Source organism: Diceros bicornis, chromosome 36 (genome assembly GCF_020826845.1).
Source record: "Diceros bicornis minor isolate mBicDic1 chromosome 36, mDicBic1.mat.cur, whole genome shotgun sequence".
Taxonomy (NCBI): Eukaryota; Metazoa; Chordata; class Mammalia; order Perissodactyla; family Rhinocerotidae; genus Diceros; species Diceros bicornis.
The window spans coordinates 34,740,964-34,763,482 of NC_080775.1; the positions used below are offsets into that span (position 1 = coordinate 34,740,964).

The 22,519-nt window shown below is 42.8% G+C and overlaps 1 protein-coding gene across 2 annotated transcripts in view; it reads right to left on the reverse strand.

Moving 5' to 3' along the window:
- Positions 1–20,603: 20,603 nt before the first annotated feature.
- LOC131398867 (ral guanine nucleotide dissociation stimulator-like) overlaps positions 20,604–22,519 on the reverse strand; it is a 31,793-nt gene continuing 29,877 nt past the window's right edge. For both annotated transcript variants that reach the window (XR_009217006.1, XR_009217004.1), the window contains one exon: positions 20,604–21,393. The gene's annotated coding sequence lies outside the window, so the exon portion shown is untranslated. The remainder of the gene's footprint in view (positions 21,394–22,519) is intronic.

Genomic DNA, 22,519 nt, shown 5'->3' on the forward strand with positions numbered 1-22,519 from the left:
ATTGAGTGGAAGAGTTTGATAACAGAGAAGAGGGAGACCCATCCAATTGGCGGGTGGGTTGAGGGGAGGACGGCGTCAAGGAAAACTTCCTGGAGGAGGGGCTGATTATTCCCCTTCTGAGAACAGGTAGAGCCTGGATGGAACTGGAGGGAAGGAGGGTTTCCAGGACTGGTCCCCTGCCCCACTTCTCACCCCCCACAAGGCCCCTGCAGCATCCCCCACCCAGGACCTGTCTGCATCCTCTCCTTTCCTCTGGTCCCAGGAATACCGAGTCATGAGGGAGATCCTGCTGCTCCAGGTGGCCGCAAAGAATTACAACCTAGAGCCCGAGGAGCGATTTGGGGCCTGGTTCCAGGACATGCAGCTGCTCAACGAGAATGATAGGTGAGGCCGGGCAGGAGTTGGCTGAGGGCAGAGGTGGACTCTCCCTGTTGGCCAGTCCAGAGAGCCTGTCTCCTTGGCCCCCCGGTCAGCCCCAGGCCTTATCGTGTTGCGACCTCTGGGACACCCAGACTCCAGCTGCTGGGCAGGCAGTGGGGGGACACATGAGCTGTGGCTCCTGGTAGGCTCACAGGTGCCTCTCTGTCCTGGAGCTACAGCCTGTCCTGCCAGCTAGAGCCCCAGGCCTAGTTGGCCAGCAGAATACTCAAGGCCAAGAAGAACCGGCCATCATCAAGGTCAGCGGTGAGTGAGTGTCTGGGCCGGGGTGACTGACTCCTAGGGGTTCAGTAAAGCTTCGGGCTAAGCGTACCCTTTGGGAGTCGGACAGCTGGCACTGGGATCCCAGCTCCACTACTGAGCAGTCCTGTGACTGGGGTGACTCTCTTCAGCTTCCTGAGACTCTGTTTCCTCCTCTGTGAAATAGGTGATACTAAATGATCGCTCATGTGACAGGGACAAATGGGGTACTGGTGGCTGACAGCACTGAGCACAGGGACTGGAGCACCCAGTGCAGTGGGGACAGGGTGCGGCGCCATGATTCTGAGGGAGACCTCCCAAGATAACCCGACTCTTCTACTCAGCCCCCAGGCCCCAACACCCAGCCCCGTACCAGTGGCCAATCACAGCCGCATCCTCAGCAGCGGGGACACAGCTGGGATGCTTGCAATGCACCGGGCCGGCTCCTCCCACCTGACGCGTAGGGGAGCATTGCAAGCTGATTCCTGGGGCCCCGTGAAGCCCAAGAGAGCGGGGACGACCCCACATCAGCTCCCTGACATGTCTACCCCAGCATCTAGTCACCCATTGGGGAGGGACAGTAGTTATGTGTTGTAAATAATAAATGCCATATTTGAATATTATATTAAAGTCCTGTTCCCTTTATAGCCTGGGAGTTGTGGTGTGGTTCTGTCGCTTTCTGTAGGCATGTAAGGGAGACATAGAATCTCACATTTCTCCTTGAATCAAGAACTCTTCTGGGTCATCAGCTTATTGTATGTAGGAGAAGGGAGAAGGGCCAGCCCCTTCCCTGGCCAGTGGGGACACACCCAAGTCCCCCTAAGTCAGAGGACAAGTTCATTTCAGTATCATTCAGCTGCTCCAGGAGCAGACACGGCCCGCTGCCCGTTCTCTTGGGATTTAAAGGCTGAAGGTACTTTCACAGGCAGAGCAACAACCACTGAAATGTGGGTGTCTTTAAAACAGCACTACCCAGGACCATGTCGTGCCACAGGCAGGGGCTGCCTTTCTACATTCTGGAGGAAGAGGGAATAGTTTCTGCTTCTCTCATTGAGGTTTCTTTTGATCACATTTTAGGAACTTGTAGTTTTCTAGTTCAACCTCTGGAATTGCATCAGCTGTAAGTGGGGAAAACAATGTAAAAAGATCAAAACGTGCACGGGGAGAGGACAAGGCCCGAGGAAGGTCATTTGCAAATGGTCTACAGGCAGGCAGGACTTTCCCTCCTCAGGCCCCTCTAGGGGCTCCGTGTTCACCCCTGACCTAGATTTGAATCCTCCTGGGATCCTTGTCCAGGTCTCTGACTTCCTTTTCCTGCTTGTTTTGTATGCAGGGGGAAATATTGTGACGCAGCTTTTAAAGCTACTGCTGGGCCTTGTTCCATAAACATGACTGCTCTGGGAACTAGGATTTTCAGCACCCCTGCCTTCCTTATGCAATACCCTTTAGGGCAGAAATTCCCGAGAAGGCCTCCAGCCTCTCTCTCAGGTTCATCCTTGCTCCTCCTCCCTGGCTTGGCCTGATGGGTCACAGGTGAGCTCTGCTTTGCCAGGATAAGGGACCATAATCCTGGCCAATGAGTGACCCCACACTGTCCCTTGCTGTCCAGGGTGACTTCTGAGCCCATGTCATTCTGAGGTCCATGGTCTCGGACAATCCTCCAGTTTACACAGTCATTGTTGGTGTTACCAACTTGTCCAAAGGGGCAATTGGGCCCGAGCCCTTAAAGTGTGTCACCCCTGGGTGGCTGTGTTTTTTTCCCATCTTGTGCTGTGGTTACATCACAACCACCTGTGAGGGTATGACCCTTCCCTGTTGGGAGCTTTGAAAGATGAGGCATTAGAGGGGTGTGGGGGGGTCCAGCAGGGAATGCCACGGAACTGATGATCCATGGATGTGCATGAACACAGCCTTACCAATTAAAATACTGAAATGCTTCCCATCTCGTGGTGAACAGACACTGCTCTGAGCTTACCCCGAGAACCCACCCCATGACCAGGAGCTTTCATGCACTTTTTCTTTATTTTTTTTTTGTGAGGAAGATCAGCCCTGAGCTAACCACGATGCTAATCCTCCTCTTTTTGCTGAGGAAGACCGGCTCTGAGCTAACATCTATTGCCAATCCTCCTCCTTTTTTTTCCCCCCCAATGCCCCCGTAGATAGTTGTATGTCATAGTTGCACATCTTTCTAGTTGCTGTATGTGGGATGAGGCCTCAGCATGGCCGGAGAAGCGGTGCGTCGGTGCGCGCCCGGGATCCGAACCTGGGCCACCAGTGGCGGAACGCGCGCACTTAACTGCTAAGCCAAGGGGCCGGCCCCAACCAGGAGCTTTCAAAGGGTTACAATGCAGCATTTTGAACCTCATCCCTTGGGGACACCCTGTAAGACAAAGGCCAGATGAATCGCTTGGCACTTGTGAGTTATTCTCTCCTTTCTGATGGCTGCGAGTGTCACCCAGACACACAGGCTGGACTCTGCCAGGGAGACCTTCTCAGGACAGCCAGAAGCTGAGGATGAGTGCTGGTTCCCAGCATCCCAGGCCCTTCCTGACATGGGACAGCCATGCAACAAAGAACAGAAACATGCAGATCTAGAAGTAGATACCTTATTTGAGAACATAGACATAAAAGCGCTTTTGAAATAGTATTTTGGAATCTATTGGAATATTACACAAAAGGATTATCCACTTTAAGTAGGTTTTACCCTGACTGTGAGGGCAAAACCCGACTCATCCCATGACATTGATAACTCCCTGCTGACTTTAAAGTACAAATAAATAATGTACATAGTGAAGGAAAAGGAGAGAACAGCATGAAAAAGAAAGATCTCCCTTCTCTCCTCACCTGAAACCCAACCTCTCACCTCAGAAAGAAACTGCTGTCTATATTTTCTATGTCACACAGCAGAGTTTAATGAAAGAAAAGTATTGGTATATTTTAAAGTTTCAAGAGCTCAAAGCAAGGAAATATTAGGGACGCTGCCAAGAGATCTCACTGAGGTGCCTGCTCCATTTCATCTGCTGTCAGGACGTCCTCCTTGGCCCCTCACTTTCTCTGCCTCGCTAGCAAGTCTGTCTGCCATCAGTGCTATCACCAGTCTCTCTCCTGTGCTCCTCACTGCCCTTTCCTCCTTCCTGATACCTTCCTCAGTCACCAGAAATTGTTGGCAGTGGAGCTGTGAAATGCCCAAATCAGCTCCTGGAATCATCCCTGCCAAATCTGAAGACCGGCAGGAGTGGGCATGGGACCTGGAGTGCAGACCACCTGCGAGCACACCTGGCAGGGATTCATTCACCTGTGTGACTAGGTGCAAGTTTTTGCAACGCTTTGGCAAGATTGAAAGGACTTACCAGTTGTCCTGCACTGCTGCAGGCCTGGAGTCCTTGCGGTCTCTCGGGCCAGCAGACCTGGTGGGGCTGGTCCAAGGTGTCCTCCCAGAGGCCCGTCATTGCCAGGATGGGATGGGATTCTAGTAACCGGCCTCTTGAATATGTCACTGGACATCCTCAAAGGGATGGCGATGCTTAAACCAGGCTTTGGTTTGGACTGGTTCCCACAGTCATGCTGCTTCCTCTGTGAAGATGTGACTATCATCCTTCTTATCATCCTTCTTTTCCTCTTACCCTACAAAAATAAATCATGAAACTGGGTCAAATGATAAAGGAAGCCTGCCCTTTTAGGACAATTATCCTGGCTGTTTTGTACTTCCCACCCCCATCCTCTGGGGATAGATCTGACCTGTGTCCTGGGATGTCATCAGGCAGATTTGCATCAAGAACAGAAAGCTCAAGGTCAAAACTCAAGGCTCCTCCAGATCATTTCCCCCCTCCATCCTGTTAACACGCCCTCCTTGTTTGAGTGTTAGTCTATTCTCTTCTTATTCTTGTCACTCTCAACCGCACAAGTCCGGGCACTCCCTCTCAGGACAGTCGGTCCCCAGTCCTTTACTAAATCCCAAATCCTACCATTTCTGTGTTTTCTGACTACTCATTTGCTTAATCCATTGACCACTCGGTGTTCATAGCAGTTAAATCAATAGTGACATTATCGACCAGCCCCTGTTAGCGACTTACTCCCACATCCCAGATGTTCACATAATCCAAATGGTGATGTTCAAAAGTAACTAATTCAGAAAACATATTCACCCACCACAATTTCCTGATCTCTAATATTTTTATTCAAACACTCATGCAGTAGATACCTGTGCCTCAAGATCAGAAGTAATGCCAGAGCACCAATCCTCACCTTAAATTTCTCCTACACCTATCAATCCTGGATTGCATGGACTATGATCTCAATAATTTCCTTGGAATAATAAAAAATTCCTTACCACTCATTTATGTTGTAAACCTCCAAACTCAGAAGATCTCGATTATCTGCCATGCTGTAGCTACTGCTGGTCTTACAAAAAGCTGAAGAAAAAGCACGAAACATGATCTTTTGGTACCCCTGTAAATACAAAACCATCTGCATCAACTGGGAAGCATCCACAATGCCTGGAAATTTTGTTCTCTTTTTTTGTGTTGGCTCAATAGCAAAAAGACATATCAATTTAAAAAACGGGCAAGGGACCAGAATAGACTTTTTCCAGTGAAGACATACAAGTGGCCAACAGGTGTATGAAAAGGTGTTTGGCATCACTAATCATCAGGGAATGCAAATCAAAACCACAATGAGCTATCGCTTCACACCTGTTAAGATGGCAATTATCAAAATAACTAAAGATGACAAATGTTGGTGACGATGTGGAGAAAAGGAACCCTTGTGGGAATGTAAACTAGTACAGCCATTATGGAAAACAGTATGGAGGTTCTTCCAAAAATTAATACTAGCATGTGATCCAGCAATCCCACTTCTCGTATATACCCACAGGAATTGAAATCAGGGTCTTGAAGAGATACCTGCACTCTAATGTTCATTGCAGCTAATTCACAATAGCCAAGATACGGAAGTAACCATATCTAAGTGTCACTGATGGATGAATGGATAAAGAAATGGAATATTAGTCAACCTTGAAAAAAGAAGGAATTCTTGCCATTTTTGACAACATGGATGGACCTAGAAGACATTATGCTAAGTGAAGTAAGGCAGACAGAGAAAGGCAAATACTCATTGATATGTGGAATCTTAAATAGTCAAACTCATACAAGCAGAGGTTAGAATGGTGGTTGCCAGGGGCTGGGGGATGGAGAAATGGGGAGCTGATGGTCAAAGGATACAAAGTTTCAGTTATCAAGATAAATAAGTTCTGGAGATCTAGGATACGGCACAGTGCCTACAGCTAACAAGACTGTATTGCACACATCACATTTGCTAATAGAGTAGATATTATGTTAAGAGTTCCTACCAAAGAATAATAGTAATAAAGGAGGTGAGAGAAAACTTTGGGAGGTGATGGATATGTCTGTGGCCTTGACGGTGGTGACAGTCTCAAGGGTGTATACTTATGTCCAAATTCATCAAGCTGTATATGGAAAAGTATGACACCATTGTTGATTCTTCTGCACCTTGAAATATACCATGATCTCATCACAAGAGAAAAAAAATTATAACTGTGTATGGGGACGGATGTTAACTGGACTTATTATGGTGATCATTTCAACATATGTACAAACATTGAATCATCATGTTGTACCCCTGAAACTAATATAATGTTGTATGTCAACTTTACCTCAATAAAAAAAACACAACAGACAAAACCATTTGAATATTGTAAATGAGTTCAGTGAATCCCTGAAACTGCCCCATTCCTATATGAGAGTTACAGGAAGCAGAGAGGATGAAGGAAGATGGAAGAAAGTTGTACAAAACAGTATTCAAATTAAAATCATTTAAGTTGCTATCAGCTCCTTGTGGCAGAGTTCTGTGAGCACTGATCTTCTTTCACATTTTTCCTGGAAAAGCATACTTTCACATCCAACCCATAATAGTTTCATCGTTGGCTCTCATAAGAAAATTTCAACTTAATAAATAAAACCAAAAGCATCCCTTATGTGTGAATAAAGTTAGTGAACTTTACAGAGAAAAGAGCATATTTGCACAATCTCAATAAAGGAAACAGAAGAACTGAATGATGATCGATTCACATTCAAGCTTATCTTTGAAAGCCAGCAAGACCAGGTTATCTTTTCAAGGATGTGTGTAGAGCTGTCAGCCTTGGAAGATACAAATAGTGGCCTCCTCTGGAGCAAAGGGCAGGCTCGCTTACTGCCCAGTATAATAAAACTAACACCCCCCCGGGGCAAAGGTCAGCAGACTTCCTGCCCGTTATCAAAGATTTGAGTTCCTTCAGCTCTGAGTTCTTGCAGCCCTCTGCATGTCACCTCGCCCACTGTGTATCACCCTGTAGGAAGTGGGATTTAGTGAAATGGTGCAAATGCTGATACTCTGGCCACTGCCATTGCTGTGTCATTAAGTCCTTTGTCTCTGACCCATGGGTCTCATGTCTTTTGACAGCATCTATAAGACCATGGTAGGCTAACTTATTTGTTTGCAGGTAAGGGAAAATATCAGGCCTTTACAGTTCCTGACAAGCCCTTAAAGTAACTAGTAGTCTTAGGGACAGAGAGCTATCCAGAACTTATGCATGGGTGGTCTTCATAGAAGACTTCATAAGTCTCTGAAACTTCAGTAAGTCTCTCTGACCTCTTTTATTTCGACCCCAAGTAGAAGGAAAGGCACCAAGCTATTACAGACCTAGGGCTTGTGCAAGCCACCTAGAGACCTAGTGACCAGAAACTTCCCATGGGGAGCAAAGACAGATGGGCATATTTCCAAAATGGACCCATGTGCCTGTCATCCACCAGATAGTACATTATCTTAATTTATGATGATTTGATTAAAATCTTGTGATGGGCCAAAGATACACTTCTAAGAGGAGTGAGGCACATGGCAGTTGTAAGCAGATTAACACATTTGATGAATATCCAACTCTGAACTAAACTTAGTGTTCTAATCAATTAAAAGGTACAACAAATTTAATTAGGTCAATTAAATGATATTTAATGGTCTACCTGCCTATTACCCTGTAATAATGAACAAGCAGCTAATATAAATAACTACAATTGGTCTTTAAAATATGATAGTCAAGACTGTTTGAGATAAGCTGGAGAGAAGGAAGGGGAGAAATAGATAAAAGTTAGCTGCTCTGAAGCCACTCTCAAGACCCCTGGATCTACATGCAACCCAGGAGATCGAGGCAGATGGCTGTGTGCCTAGATCCTCCTGCACTGTGCTTCTCAGGGATGTCACGGGGCTGAAGCAGCTTCCTGAATCGTGTTTACACATCCATGTGTACAATACCCCTGACCATGGGGGTGAACCACCATTCAATCCTCCCTTACACCCCTCTAATTAAAAATTAGATTTCAGAATCATTGTATCATTACATGATAATTTATTCTCCAAACCTGTAGGAGGCCAAGCTAAAAGAAAATCAAATTTCAATGGCTTATTTACTTTGAAGGACCAAGATGTTCTTTCACACTTGGAATCCGGATTAGAGGATAAATCCATCAAATCAATGGAAACAACTTAAGAAATGGACAGAGGGATATTTCATTCATATATACACAGTTTGCACTGTGGCAAAAATAGAGTTATATTTTAAAAAATTAGAATTTTTGGAAATTTTATTGATATTAAAGACTTTGTTCTGCTTCTACTCTCTTTGGTTTACCAAATCAAACTCACTCTTTAATGGGCATTTCTAGCATTGAGTGCTAATAACAGCAGCTTTTTTAAATTCTTAAATTTCCCAGGTCAAAGACCAAGGGCAGAGGTCGTCGAGAGGTCAAGTCTAATCTACCTATGGATGTGGCAGCCTTAACTATGGATGTTCCAGCCAGACATTGCCAGCAGAGCCGCATCTCATCACCCACAGGTGAGTTTTTACTAGTAATCACAGATACTTGAGGCTATAAAAGGAAATTCTTTATTAAGAACTGAAGTTATGGATTCCTATCTTGGGTTCATTACTTTGAATTTTTGACCCAAATCATATATATCGATTAGACCATGTTCAATTCTATGATCATTAGAAGATGCAGCCTACAGCTGAAGAGAAACAGATACAACACCAATATTTTATCCTCTCTGAAGCCCAAGTGAGAGCCCCTGGAGTCAGAAGTTTTCAAGACAAGAAAAAGTCATCCTTCTTCGGAACAGAAAGAGTAGAGGCTAGTCAAACATTCAACTTTAAATTGTTAACATGACTTGTTAGAATGTGATGGAGCAAGCAGAATACCTTCTAAGTTTCATGATTTTTCTCCAGAATACTGAGATGGATGACCTTGAAGGCCAGTTTCCCCATTAATGTCTTTATTCAGTGAAAAAATTAATTTCCCTATAAATTAATTCCCATAAAAATGTTGAAACTATCATAGTCTCTGACTAAAAGGAAATAAAACAAATTGAGCAGTTGAATAGCAGTGTAATAAATTCCATACAAGTATCTTACTGCAGCATTATGTATAATAGTGAAACTGGATGTAATCCCAACTCTACCAAAGAAGAAATAAACAGATCATGGTATTCCTGTTCTTTGGAGTACCTCTAAAACATCTAAAAAGCTAAGTTAGAGTGACGTGCACTGATAAGGAGAGATGTCTATGATATATGGTTTGAGAAATAGTAAATTGCAAAATGATGTAGTTATGTAATTTATGTTAAAAAAAACTTTGTGTATTTATAAATTCATAGGAAATGTCCAGAAGAATAAGCCGCAACCTCTTAACAATAGTTCCTTCTGACTAGATGAGTGAGTTTGCAGGGAAGGGGATGGAAGGGGAAGGTTTCACTTTACTCTACATAGATCTGTGTAATTTGACTTTTTTTACAGTATGTATTTCTTTCATAATTAGAAAAATGAGTGTTGTGACCGTTTGGTGCAGGGCAACAGTATTATGTTCACCAGTCTCTGTACTGTATGTTACTGCACAGCACGGACTGTAGGAGAAAGCCCAGAGGAGCAATGAAGACAAAGAAGACATGACACCTGCAAAAAGTCAGTGGAGTATTTCTACATAACAAACCTTCCAGGTGAGTGACGGTCAGTATCTTCCACTGCTCCAGCTCTCACAATAAACCTAGAAGCTGCCCAGGGTAAGCCTGAGGACCACGCCCCGCTAGTCCACTCCCCGCCCAGGGCCTGTGTGTGCAGGGTGACTTCCATCAAGCAGACAATGGACTCAGGATGGGGCCTGTGCCTTTGGAGAGGCTGGCAGAGAGGCGCAAAGTGGAACACCAAGTGCACACACCTGAGAGGCAGAGTTCCAGGTGGAGACTCAAAATGTACCAAGAAACTGTGTGAAGTAAAGGAAGCTACTCGACCTCTCTGAACCTCAGTGTCCTCCCCTGTAAAATGGGTGTCACAGGCCTACTACACAGAGCTGTTGGGAAAGATACATAAAAGTGCCTGTGACAGCCAGTGTCCACATTATTAACAAAGTCGTATCCGACTTCAGAATAATCAATGAAAAGAATAATCTTGATGAGACCAAAGATGAGATGCCCAGCTTCGTAAGCAGCCCCAGCAGCATGAGAATGAGAGGACCTCTGAGTAAGCAGGGTTCTTCACAGCTCCACTGGAAAGGACGAACGCGGGCTACAACAGTATAAGTGGGTGTTGTGTAGTGACTCGTTTAGAGATCGTGGGTCCCTAAAGACACTGTCAAATACAGTTACACACAGTGGCTCCTAGGAAACAACTACAAAGCAATCAATGCAACAGACAGGAATGGGAAGGGGGTGAGCAGAGGAGGGTCAGAGGCACAAAATATGATGGAAGACACTGAACCACGACGAGCGCCCAGCTCTCAACAGCTGCTGTGGTTGTGCCAGGAGATCAAACGTCTGAGACAGCCATTGTGGGGACTGCCGGGAGCACAGTGGTCACTGCAGCCACACCCCAACAGCAGTGCATCAGAGCACACAGAGCCCGAGACTTTCCTCTCCATTAATCCTTGTTTCAAGATGATGAATAGCTTCATGTTACAATGTCTCCTTCCAACCCTTGTGGACCAGCGTCATCAGAACCCCCTGAAGAGGGCACAGGCCAGAGTAGGATGGAACACTGGGGGCTGGGGGAGCGGCACTACACCTGACCACATGGACTATCAGTTGGGCCTATTGAACACGAGAGAAGAACCCGAGGATGTGGTCTAATGAGACTTCCCCGTCTTGCCACATTCAGAGACACTACAGAGTTTCTTGTCCTTTCTTTACAAAAATATTAAGGAATTCATGTGTCATTAATTCATAAAGAGGCAAATTCTTGACAAAGTGAGAGAGTCCAGTTTCCATGACCAGGTTTTTCAGTTGTTTTGATAATATCCCACATTCAGGAATCGGAAATGTAACCTACTGGGACATGTAATATAAACAAGGACTTTTTTCATGTAGATCAATGCCCAGATTTTTAGAGACGACATAAATCATGAAAGCTGCTAACCATTCCTCCACAGCTTTCAATAAAACTTTTAAGTTAGTTTACTGATCTCAGGAAAAGAGAATTTGGCAATTCAAGTTTTTTGATTCTGCATTCAAGCGTACAGTACGGCCAAGAGAATGAGCAGAAAAAAATTAACAGGAAGGTCTTGCTTGCATTTTATCTTTTGCAAATAAGCAAGATATTTTATGCTGTTCCTTTCACTACTCTAATCAATTTTTAAAGAAATATGGTACAACTGACTATCCCTAGGTGTGTTTATCCTGGAACCTTGCCAGAATCCAAAGCAGAGATGTTAAAGCTGACGGGTTTCAACTGCTGCCTAGGTGCTGTCTACTTTGAACATCCCTCTCCCAAAGCTGGACCACTGGTCTCTTCCTGAGGGATCAGAGTCACCACCTGTGTCCCTGAGAGACTGGCCACTCACGCCTGGGCTGAGATTAGGTGATCAATCTAAAGGGCAAAATACTTAAGCTATTATCATCTTAAGGTTGCTGTTTCGGAGGCCTCTGCACTGGAATGGGTTGGTGAAAACAGCCTACTAGATACTTGCCTGGGAATTGGGCCGTTCTCCTCTGCTCTCAGTGGCTCCTGGGGAAACAAATCATTAACGTCAGAGATGCCTCAACTTCCACATCTGCGAAAAAGGCAAGCAACAGCCAATGTTACCACCCTGCAAAGCTCTTAAGTTGTGCTTGCAAGAGGGGCCACAGCAGCGAATTTCTCCCAGAAGCTGATGAAATGATGGCACTTTGGCTGGAGAAGGCAGAGGGCAGCAGGCAAAGTGGAAAGTTTGGGGATGTCAAACCAGTTCCCATAAGCAGTTTAGAGAAGCACCTGGCCCTGGACTAGGTAGGAGGCTGTGGAAAGACCCACAGGCATGCAGGTGGGAGGAAGAATCAAGCAGAGGAGGGAGTAGGTGGGGAAGAGGCGCGAGCCCCGCTTCAATTTTGGACAAAAGCAGTTGCACGCTGCAGGCCCTCGGCTGCCCATGCAGCCACCACACCCTCCTAACTCCCTGGTCCCGGTGGGCCCGTCACATCCCTCCGGGACTCAGTCCACGTGGAGCGGTGCAGGACCAGAGTCCTGAGCCAACGGCGGTTTGGCCCTCGGCCAAGCGCACACCGCCCTGCTCCTCCCCCCAGGACTAGGCTCCGCCCCGTGCCCAGAGCATCCTGGGAGTTGTAGTCCTGCAGCCCTGCAGGCTGCCGGCTGTGAGCGGTTAAGAGACAACAGGTGCGGTCCCAGCATGTGCAGCGCGGGGCCCCGCCTCCCGCGACTTCGCCCCTTCTCTCCACCACGCCCACTTTCCACGCCCTGCCCCGCCCCCCCGGGCCGGGCTGCGCACGTTGAGGCTGGCGCCCAGGTGGGGCTAACCAGCCTAGTGGAAGCCCACGTAGAAACTCCCTGGCCGGTCTGTGAAAGGTAAGTTCACGACCTAAAATGGAAATCCTGGGTGCCTGGGAACCTGGATCTTGCCTTCTCAAAGCCACCCGTCCCGCCATCCCCTCCATCCCTCTGGCTGCCAAGATCCTCCCTCTGGACCCCGTGGTCAGGGTCGCTGCAGAGCGCCTCTTGGAGCCTGCCCGCCTGATGGGCCCATACCTTGGTCAGGCCTCTTAGCCATGACATTCATTTATTTGCTGTTGTTTTCCTAGTTTCCTAAAATGGAAGCTTAGATTATTGATTTTAGATCTTTCCTGTTGTCTAATACATGCATTCAATGTTACAGATGTCCATCTTAGCCCACCTTTGGCTGCATCCCACACATTTTGATAAGCTGCGTTTTAATTTTTATTTATTCAAAACATTGTAAAACTTTTCTTGAAATTTCTTCTTTGACTTGTGTTATTTATGTGGGGGGGGGTTTGTGGGGGGGGGTCGCAGAGGTCAGCAAACTTTCTGGAAAGGGCCAAAGAGTAAATATTTTAGGTTCGAGAGTGATGTGGTCTCTGTCTTTACCACCCAGCTCTGACACTAGCACAACAGCAGCCATAGAGAATATTTAAATGAAGGAGCATAGCTGTGTTCCTCTAAAACGTTATTTAGGGATGCTGAAATAGTCTTCCTCTTTTGCTTTTTTCTCCCAACTATTTAAAACTGTAAAAACCATTCTTAGCTTGGGGCCATACAAAAACAGGCGGCAGGCCAGATTTGGCACTGGGCAGAATGTAGTTTGAGAGAAAAAAAAAAAAAACTCTGTTGTTTAATCTCCAAGTATTTTGGGATTTTCCGGCTATCTTTCTTTTATTGATTTTTAGTTTAATTCCATTGCAGTCGGAGAGCAAATATTGCATGATTTCTACTCTTTTAAATTTCTTCAGGGTATGTTTTATAGTGTCTATCCTGGTCAGTGTCCTAGGTGAGTTGAGAAGAATGTGTAATCTGTTGTTACTGGAGGACTTAGTCCATAGATGTCAACTGTGTCCAGTTGCTGTCCATGTTGCTGTTGATCCAGCTGTGTCCTCACTGCCTTCTTCCTGCTGGATCTGTCCATTTCTGTTAGAGGTGTGCTCAAGTTTTCAACTATGATACTGGACTCATCTATTTCTCTTTGCAGTTCTATCAGGTTTTGCCTCACCTTGTTGTCAGGCATGTACCCATTTAGGCTATCCACGTCTTCTTTGAGCATGGACCACTTTATCATTACATAATGCTCCCCTTTATCCCTGATAGATTTCCTTGCTCTGAAGTCTACTCTGTCTGAAACTAATATAGCTACTCCTACTTTCCTTTGATTAGTGTTAGCATGGTATATCTTTCTCCATACCTTTACTTTTAATCTATATGTGTCTTTATATTTAAAGTGGGTTTCTTGTAGACAACATATAGTTGGGTCTTGTTTTTTGATCCACTCTGACAATCTCTGTCTTTTAATTAGTGTATTTTGACCATTGACATTTACAATGATTATTGATATGGTTGGATTAATACCTGTCATATTTGTTACCATTTTCTATTTGTTGCCCTTGTTTTTTGTTCCTATTTTCATATTTCACACTTTTTCTGACTTGTGGTTTTAATTGAGCATTTTATGAGATTCCATTTTCTCTTATTTCTTAGCATATCAATTATATATATTTTTTAAACACTTTAGTGGTGCTGTAGTGTTTGCTTTATACATTTACAACTAATCTAAGTCCGTGTTCAAATAACACTATAATGTTAGACAGGTAGTGCAAATACCTTATAACAACAAATATTCCTAATTCCTTCCTCCTGTCTTTTGTATCATTGTTGTCATTCATTTCATTTGTACATAAGCACACATAAATGTTTATGCATACATAATAAAATGCATTGTTGCTATTATTGCTTTGAACAAACTTCCATCTGTTAGTTGAATTAAGAATAAGAAAAATAAAAGTTTTTATTTTACTTTCACTTATTTCTTGTCTGATGCTCTTCTTTTTTTAAACGTAGATTCAAGTTTCTGATCTATATCATTTTGCTTCTCGCTGAAGAACTTCTTTTAACATTTCTTACAAGGCAGATATACTGGTAACAAATTGCCTCACTGTTTGTTTGTCTGAGAAGGTCTTTATTTTTCCTTCACTTTTAAAGGATAATTTCATAGATTACAAAATTCTGGGTTGGTGGGGTTTTCTCTTTAAACACTGAATATTTCACTCCACTCTCTTCTTGCTTGCATGATTTCTGAGGAGAAATAAGATATAATTCTTATCTTTGCTCCTCATGATGTAAGGTTTTTTTTTCCTCTGGCTTCTTTCAAGATTTTTTTCTCTTATTTTTTATTTTCTGAAGTTTAATATGATATGCCTCGGTGTAGCTTTTGCCAAATGGTGTTCCCTGAGCTTCCTGGATCTATGCTTTGGTGTCTGACATTAATTTGGGGGAAATTCTCAGTCATTATTGCTTCAAATATTGTCATTATTGCTTCAGATATTGCTTCTGTTTCTTTCTCTCTCTCTTCTCCTTATGATATTCCCATATGTGTGTGTTACTCCTTTTGTTGTCCCACAGTTCTAGGATGTTCTGGGGTTTTTTTCATTATTTTTTTCTTTTATTTTCAGTTTTAGAAGTTTCTATTGTTATATGCTCAAGCTCGGAGAATCTTTCCTCAGCTTCGTCCAATTTACTAACGAGCCCATCCAAGGCATTCTTCATTTCTGTTATAGTTTTTGACTAGCACTTATGTGTTTTTTTTTTTTTTAGAATTTCCATCTTTCTGCTTACATTATCCATCTGTTCTTGCAGCTTGTCTACTTTTTCCATTAAAGCCTTCAGCATATTTATCATAGTCTTTTTTGTCATTTCCAGGTTTGAAAATTCCAACATTCCTGCTGTATCTGACTCTGATTCTGATGCTTGTTCATTCTGTTCAAACTGTTTTTTGCCTTTTAGCATGCCTTGTAATGTTTTGTTTAGAGGTGGACGTGATATACTGGGTAAAAGGAACTGCTGTAAATAGGCCATTAATACTGTGGTGGTAAGGTGTTGAGGAGAGGGGAGGTATTCTACAGCAACATGACTAGGGTCTCAGTCCTGCGGAGCACCCGCTCCCTTGGACTGTGAAGTTTACCAGTGCTTCTGAGGGCTTCTTCCTCGTCCTCAGGCAGGACAGGAGGGCTAAAGGGGGCTGGAGTTGGGTGTCTTCCTTCCCCTACATGGAACGCTAGAACTAGCTGAAAATGGATATTTCCCTTCCTCCAGGTATGTTAGGCTCGGATCAAACAGCATCAGGTTAGTCTCTGGTTAAAGAGTTTAGAACAGAATGCTCTGGCATTTTTCAAAATGTATACTTTTCCCGTCCCGCTGCCAGAAGCATGAGTGTTTTTCCTCCAGTATTCACTGTGGGAACCTGGTAGAGCCCCTGGAGATAAAACTCACAAAAGCATGGGCCCCTCTATGGCCGGGTTCCCCTGGAGTTTTTAACTTTCATACTTGTCCTCACTAAGCCTCCAGCAAATTGTCCATTTCTGCTCAGGTTTTCATACTGGTTCCCAGTGAGAGTTTGCTTGTGGATTTCTACTCCAGTAAGTTGTGATTCGCTGTATGTGTCTGTTTGTTTCTCCAATCTTGGGGCCAGTGGTTTCCCTGTGACCTCACTTCTTTGATAATCTAAGAAGGGTGGTTGTTTTTCATTTTGTTCAGCTCTTTACTTGTTAGCATAGAATGGCAACTTCTAAGCTCCTTAGATGTCAGACCAGGAACCAGAAGTACCTCATTTCATTTTATGTATCTTCTCTAGGTAATTTCTTTGTGGTTACCGTAGGGATTGTATAAAACATCTTAAAGTTATAACAACCTATTTTAAACTGATAACTTCAATAAGTTGCAAAACTCTACTCCTTTACCTCTCTATCCTCATCCATTTTATGTTATGGATGTCACAAATTACATCTTTTTATATTTTGTTTCCATTAACAAAGATTTGTAGTTATTTTTTATGCTTTTGTCTTTTACATTCTATACAAGAAGTACAAGTGGTTTACACACCAACAGTACAATACTATAGGATTCTATATCTGTTCATATATTTATCTCTACCAGGGAATTTTATATTTTCATATGGTTTCATGTTGCTGTCTAGTGTCCTTTCATTGCAACTTAAAGGACTCCCTTTAGCGTTTCTTGTAGAGCAAATTTAGTGGTGATGAACTCCCTCAGCTTTTGTTTATCTGGAAACACCTTAATTTCTCCTTCAGTTTTGAAGGGCAGTTTTGCTAAATATTTTATTCTTGGCTGGTAGTTTTTTTCTTTCAGTACTTTGAATATATCTTCCCAGTCCCTGCTGGCTTGAAAGGTTTCTGCTGAGAAATCCACTGGTGATCTTAAAGAAGCTGCCGTACATGTGACAAGTCACTTTCCTCTTGCTAATTTCAAGATTCTCTTTTTATCGGTGACTTTTGCCAGTTTCATTATAGTGTGTCTCAGTGTGGGTCTCCCTGGGTTTTTCCTAGTTGAAGTTGTTTGAGCTTTGATTTGTATGTTCCTTTCTTTCCTCAAATTTGGGAAGTTAATGGCCAGTATTTCTTCAAATAAACTCTGCCCCTTCTCTCTCTTCTCCTTCTGAGTCTCCCATAATGTCTGTATTGATCTTCTTCATGGTGTCCCATAAGTCCCCCTTTTTTTTTTTTTGCTCTTCTGACTCAATAATTTCAATATCTTCAAGTTCACTGATTCTTTCTTCTGCTTTATCAAGTCTACTGTGGAACTCTTCTAGTGAATTTTTCAATTCAATTATTATATTCTTCAGTTCCAGAATTTCTGTTTGGTTCTTTTTTACAGTTTTTTCTCCTTTTTGATATTTTTCACTTTGTTCATGTATCATTTTTCTGATTTTCTTAGTTGTCTTTCTTCTCTTTTACCTTGTTCAGCATTTTTAAGATGGTTATTTTGAATTCCTTGTCAGGTAATCCATTGTTCTCTGTTTCTTTAGGGTCGATTTCTAGAAATTTGTTTTGGTCTCTTGATTGGGCCACATTTCCCTATTTCTTTATATGCCTTGTGATCTTTTGTTGAGACATTGCCATTTGAAAAACAGCCACCTCTTCTAGTCTTTATAGACTGGCTTCATGTAGGGGAAGACTTTCACCAGTCAGCCCACTAGAGATTCTGGGACCTCTCAGAATTTCTCTGGGACGTGTCTTCTCTGGGCTTGTGAGTGTGATTTCCCAGTTAAACAGTTAAATGCCCCTGTTTCTTCTCACGAGCCTGTCCTCTCTCTTTCCCTGGTGTCTGAGATACTGCAGTCTCCCTGATGCTGCAGCATCTTGACGCCTCACTTTGTTCTCAGTGGCCCCCAACCTGGCAAGCAACTATGCCACCAGTTCTCATCAGCACTCTTAGTCAAGTGAGACAGAATATTCCCTCAAGGAGCCCCACAAAAACTTTGGGCCTATGTTCCACTTTTCTCTTTTCTTCCTGCAGGAGAAGCTGGGCATTGGGAGTTTTCTCCCAACCACGCCATGCTATGGGGAATGGGGGGAAAAGCTAGGGCAGGCAAAATGCAACAAGCTTTTCTACCTGCTTCAATGTGGCTCTGTTGGCTTTGTATTAGCCTGGGTGCTGCAGCCTCTTAACTGGTTTCTGGAAGTCTGACAAAGGCAATTTGGTCTGTATGTTGTTAAGTTGGTGTCTCTATGGGGCAACAAGGGCCTGGGTCTTCCTATTCTAATATCTTGCTGATGTCCCACCTTCTAAAGCTCTATTTTTAAATGTAATACACTATACTCCTTTGAACCGATAACTGATTTTTCTGACTTTGCTGCAACTGAAAATTTACGTAACCATTTCAATTGCAAATAAGTGATTGAATTGGGATATTGTCATTCAGCTTCACAGTGGTCATGAGAAGTCATTATCTTAATACTAAAGATACACTAAGAAAAATCCAAGGGGACAAAGCGTTTAGTCCTATGTCTGTGTTGTTGTTGCTGCTGCTGTTTTGCAGTCATTTAGACTGTGAGCACAGACTCCATAGTCAGACTTCCTGGGCTTTTATCCAAGCTCTACCACTTACTAGCCGAATGTCCTTGAGCAGGTCATGTAATCTCTCCTGCCACAGCTTCCTCATCTATAAAAAGAGAAGAACAAAATTACCTACCTTATAGGGTTGAGGATTAAATTATACGCTTAGAAAAGTACCTGACAGAGGGTAAATACTTGTTATTGTTGTTCCTACTATTGTTTTGATTCACACAGAAAAAAATCATTACCTGAGAAAATGAATTTAAAATTGATTTTTAACTTGGAGGGAAAAAAAATGAGTATTTATGAAATCCACTGTTCTTCTTTTCTCATGAATTCTTCATTTTCCATTCATATTAACAGAAGGAATAATAGTATAAATAGAATAGTGAAGCAGCTGTGAATACCCAATTATATTTTATTTAAGCTAATCTTGAAGTTAGTTTACTTTGCTTAGTATAGGTTAGTGGAATGTATTAGCCAAACATGATGTGTGGCAGGGAAGGAAGAGGATGGGTCAGATGGTGTGAAACACTGGTTGCAAATTGGCAGATGTTAATAACTGTTGACATCCATTGGGTGTTCAGTCACTGCTCTAAGCACTTCACTTGTAGTTACTCTTTCAAGTCTGACAACACATTCAGGAGTAGATATTAGTATTATCTCCATTCTGAGGTGAAGAAACTGAGGCCCTGAGTGGGTAAACAACTTGCCCAAGATCATACAACTAGTCATTGGCAGAACCAGAATAATCCACGCATGTATCACTGAAAATTAACTTTACATGGTGAAGAAAATAAGAATGTCATTAATTATCATAGAATCTTAATTTGAAGGAATTTACATGTAATCTCTTTGAATCACTAGAATATTGGTGCCAATTTGATATCAGATGATATTTTTCTTAAAGTTCAAGTACATAAATAACTGTATGTGTAAAATTAATGCAGAACTATTTCAAAGAGAGTGTTTTTTTTACATGGTATGATTTTTTTTTCCAGAACTCAGTTAATATTGTCAAGATAACTAGCCATTTTTCTGGAAATTGAGGTACATAGTCCTACTTCTTAAATTAGTCTCTCCTTTGAATTAATGTGTTACTAATAATTTATCATTTGAATGATCTATCTCTTGTAAGAGTCCCTGTAATTGTTTCTTAAGAGTCTTAACTTTGTGTGTGTTGTTCTCAACTGGGGACAGTCCCCTCACCCAGGGAATACCAGGCAGTCTCTGGAGACATTTTTGATTGTCACAACTTGGAGGAGAGTGAGGTGCTACTGGCATTTAGTGGGTTGAGGCCAGAGATGCTGCTAAACCTCCTACAGTGCACAGTGCACACGACAGTCCCCCACAGCAAAGAATGTTAATAGTATCAAGGTTGAGAAACCCTGATGTGTGTGTATGTGTGTGTGTGTGTATCAATGTCATTCTAAAACATAGGCATACAAAAATAAATTAATTTTTAGATGGTACTTTGTTATCAAATGCAAATGTTTATTCTTTATCATTCAGTTATAATTGATCACTTCCAAACAATTGTCACTTGATAAGATTCTATAAATGTGTATTGAGCACTTCTTCTTTGCCAGGCACCATGCTAGACACTAGAGGTAGACACCATTCCCGCCATCATGAATCTTAGTATATCCTTCTAAAGGGACCTGAACATTAAGTTTTGTATCAGCCTAGATTAGACTATTTCACAGTATGATATTTTCCCAAAAAGAAGAAAGGAAATTGGCTGTTGACTTTCTCAACTCAAGATGGAAATATAAAAGTAAATTAAATGAAAATAAATGGAATCAATGAAACTGGTCATTGTTGGCTTGAGTAAGTTGATGGAAAGTGTTGGCGATGTCACACCACTGATTTTTCTTTTCTCCTGTCCTTTAGGGAGTAAAGTTTCACAGATACCATTGCTCTTACTAAAAGTAACTGTCTCTTAGGACATAGTGAAAATGACATTTGGAATTTTTAAAATGGTCTCTTCTAGTCCTACTTCTTCCTATTTAGTGACACTGTTAGTATTATGCATAATCTGGCAGAGCTAACCTTATGGAGGAATGAAATGAGTATAGCAACTTAAAAGCACTCAAAATATTTATCCCCATTATGCCTGAAATTGCAGCACTTGAGAATAATTCCTTTGGGTAGGCATTATGTCTTCAAGAGTTTTGTATTAAAATGCAGATACTCCAGAGAGAAAAAGAGGGAGAACATAACAAAAAGTAAAGTTTGTGAAAGATTTTATTTTAAATTTTCCTACTTTGGGCATTTAGAAAAGATACTAACTTGTAAAAATATGAGGGGAGAAAAGCAGATTACAATTGACAAAATAGCAGGTACAATGTAAGATACGTATTATACGCTTCGTGTATAATATGTGACATATAATACACTCTCAGTGGTGTGATTGTAGGGGATTATTATTATTTACTTGGTCATACACATGCATATTTTGTTTCTTTTCCAGTTAACGTGTCCTATTTATGTCAGTTTTTTATAAAGTTAATTATTTAGGTCAAAAAGAAAGCACCGAGTCCTCAGGTAGGTTTAAGCTCAAACTACACAAAGTGTTCTGGAGATCTGGAGGGGGTGGGGCACATTTGGGCACACAAGAACATGTGCAGTCCACGAAGGACCCGGGATGGAATCGCAGAGATCTAACTCTTGACACAGCTCCCATCGAAGTTGAGCATGTTTCCACTGAGCGGGCCATTGAGCTTACACAGGATATAACGCACGCTGGAGACGGGGGTCTGACTTTGTCTTGGGTCGGGGAGGGATGAGAATATTTCCTTGGCAGTTTACAGTTACATTCTGCTCAGCGTGAGCTCTAAAGACATAAGCCCTTTTTCAAAATCTGTGACACACTGACAAGATTTCATGCTCAACATAAGCAACCAAACCAAATGCACAGACTTGTGCCAAACAGTCTGCCACCGTCCTCAAAGGAAGGCTACAGACAGACACACTCTAACTAAACCACCACATCTAATGGCTGAGAATTCTGCTAATAACATACTTGATTCAAAGAAATGCAATATCATTGCATTGTGCCCAAACGTGCCCCACCCCCTCCAGATATCCAGAACACTTTGTGTAGTTTGAGCTTAAACCTACCTGAGAACTTCAGAATATAGAAGTGTTTAAGTTACAGCCAGTGTTTGCAGGTTAACAGCTTGTAAAATACTCTGAAATCAACAGTGAAGACTGTTCTCTCTTTCAGTGTGATTATGTGCAATGTTTCCATTCGTTTCACCAAGCATATGTTGAGTACCCGCTGTGTTTCGTCTGTGCTAAGTTTGAAGCTAGAAAGATGAATAAGTTATGATCTGTGCACACAGGGCTTAGAGTTCAATGAGGGGCACCAGCCCGTATGGTGTGTGTATGATGCTGTGGAACACAGAGGAGGGATGCTGGGGGCATGGGGGTGCTGGGAAGGTTTGGGAGGAAATGATGCTGGAACCGAGCCTTGCCAGACAGACAGGGTGGAAAGGAAGGAAGTTTCAAACTGACATAAAAGCACAGAGACATGCAAGAGCCCAGAGTTTTAAAAAACTGCAAATAGGGGCTGGCCGGTGGCGTAGTGGTTAAGTGAGCACACTCCATTTCAGTGGTGCGGGGTTCACAGGTTCAGATCCCAGGCACGCACCGATGCACCGCTTGTAAAGCCATGCTGTGGTGGCGTCCCATATAAAGTAGAGGAAGATGGGCACCGATGTTAGCCCAGGGCCAATCTTCCTCAGCAAAAAAAGAGGAAGATTAGCATCGGATGTTACCTCAGGGCTAATCTTCCTCACACACACACACAAGAAAATGGCAAGTAGTTCCAAAAGATTGAATTGGACTTCCACTTCTGGCCAAGATGGAGTAACATGGACTGGGTTTACCCTCCCATCAGAAACAACTTAAAAAAACAGGCAAAACGTAGAAAACTCTTGTTTTCAGACCCTGCAC